This window comes from Micromys minutus, assembly GCF_963924665.1.
Source record: "Micromys minutus genome assembly, chromosome: X".
NCBI classification, from domain to species: Eukaryota; Metazoa; Chordata; class Mammalia; order Rodentia; family Muridae; genus Micromys; species Micromys minutus.
Genome location: NC_137970.1, coordinates 17,224,594 through 17,226,872, shown reverse-complemented (window position 1 = coordinate 17,226,872; position 2,279 = coordinate 17,224,594). Strand labels below are relative to the sequence as shown.

The 2,279-nt window shown below is 44.4% G+C and overlaps 1 pseudogene across 1 annotated transcript; it reads right to left on the bottom strand.

The window, feature by feature from the left end:
• Nucleotides 1-1,380: 1,380 nt before the first annotated feature.
• LOC308416012 (NADH dehydrogenase [ubiquinone] 1 alpha subcomplex subunit 11-like) lies at nt 1,381-1,810 on the bottom strand (annotated as a pseudogene). The gene has a single exon. The product of its transcript is annotated as an NADH dehydrogenase [ubiquinone] 1 alpha subcomplex subunit 11-like (transcript).
• Between the last annotated feature and the right edge of the window lie 469 nt (nt 1,811-2,279).

The following is a 2,279-nucleotide window of genomic DNA, read 5'->3' as shown; positions in this document are numbered from 1 at the left end:
AGATTGAGTTTATAGCACTCATAATAAAAATAACCCTGAAACCTGGCCCTGGTGGTACAGGCCTTTTATTCTAGGCATTTGGTAGACAGGACACTTGGAATTTCAATGCCTGCCTGGGGTAAAGAGGACATTCAGCACCGGTACAGGCAAGTTGGAGAGACTTGTCTCAAAATGAAAAAAATAAATAAATAAAACCAACCAGAACAAAAAACAAATAGAACATGAAAAGTACAAACATGCAAACAAACACATGGCAAGGCTAGCGCTATGCTCAGTCAGTGAAAGCATTCATGCCCAGCACGCACAGTTTCATAGGTTTAACTCCCAGTAAAACACACAAAATAACATCCAGTAATGAACAAAAGCCGTGAACAGGAGGCTAGACTCCAGGGATGGTCTGATGAGATGAGGACCAGTAGTAGAGATGGCCACTGATATTCTTCCTCTGCCAAATGGCCTTTCCTTCCATTTTTCCCCATTCTTGCCTCTCTCCTCTACCGCCTAACTAAAAATTGCCGAAATGTTGAGACTGAGTCAGTATTGAGAGACATTTGGGATGATGTGCACGTATAATCTAGCAAGTACTTGGTTAAAAGAAAACAACAGGGGCAACTTTTAGGATGATGTCATGGCTTAAATAAGGTAAACATTATGCTTGGCATAGCATTCAATTCATGTTAGCTGCTGCTGCTTAATTATTAATTTTATTACTATTATCCCGTTGTGTCCTTCAGAGCTATTTTTGTGTTTAGTTCTTTATCACTAGGTCTTGGGGTAAAATATGAATCTCAGTGTTGTCATGGGAAGTAAATGGAGTATATAATATATTGTGTGCTAATATGGTAGCCATTATTTTTAGCTCCTTTCGTGGAAAGAATGTTTTACAATTAATGATAGAAATAATTCCTTGCTATGGGTAGCAGCTAAAAGTACTTGCTGTGTGTGTGGTGCGAGTTTTTAGCAGTAACAGAATGCATGTTCCCATGGTCCCACAATACTCCAAGTGTGTTCTCAGAACTAGAAACAGCAGCAGCTCTTAGAAACTTTCTAGAAATGAAAATTTGGTGGCCCTTCTTGTAACCCACTATATCAGAAGGAGGCCAGGACCCACAATCTGGATTTTAAGAAGATGTTCAGATGAGTGTCTATACTGAAGCGTGAGGTCCATGCTCTGAAGGTTTAAGAACTGTCATAAACTTTAGTTCTGTATGAGATACTCATTTTTTTCCACAAAGAGATGCTATTTACATAGCTTTTTATCTTACCTAATTAGTTCACGTTTCGTGTACAAATTTGTATACTACCCTGCTCTTTTTAAATCAATTTTGTTTTATTTTTTTGGGGGGGGCATATAGCATTTATTTGCCACAGGGGTTTGGTTCACACTTTGTGGGTGGGAAACAACTCCCAGCCTTCCAGCTTTCCAATCTTGAACAGGGCAGCCGTGGTGCCCGTGTAGACACAGCTGATGGCTGCACGTCCGTAGCTGTGAGTGTGCGCTCCATATGCCAGGCCTCCTGCACAGCCTCCAGGGAAGGAGTTCAGGGGGTCATATGGCTTCTCTCGGACCTGGGCACTCACACAGGTGGTAAGGCCAAACAGTTCTGACAGCGGCTGCAGTGAATGTGAGCCGGCCAACTCTGGCCACTGCTTCCAGGGTGGAATCCGCTGGGTTGAGTGTGACGCTGTAAGCAGAACCTATTAGGCCAAAAAGGCCGCCTGAGGCAGTGGTGATGTAGGCCTTGCGATGGCACTGGCTGCCGTCGGGGGCATCACTGTAGGATTCGATGAACCGATTGGCCATGCCCATCCCTAATCAGGCCCGCTCCGCAGACCCTACGGCGTCTTGGGGAGCTCACAATTTTGTTTTCTTAAACACATAATATGAAGCCATCACTAAACTGATGTGAGTTCCTGTGAGCTTTGCTCACATTGATTCAGAGGGCCTTGTTCTCCTGGTGTCCTCCATCCCCTCTGGTTCTTAAACTCTTTCTGTCTCCTCTTCCCTGGGGTTCCCTGAGCTCTGAGGGGAGGAGTTTGATGGAGACATCCCAGTCCCATTTAGAGCTGTGTAGTCTAAGATCTCTGTCTGTCTCTCTGTCTTGTTCCAAGGGCTCACTGTGTGTGTGTTTGTATTTATGTTTGCAGGTACCCATAAAGGCCACATGTGTCAGATCCCCTGAGCTAGAGGTACAGTTAGTTACCTGATGTGGACTCTGGAAACCAAGCTCAGGCCTTGTGTACATACATACTCTTAAGCCCAGAGCCATCCCTGTACT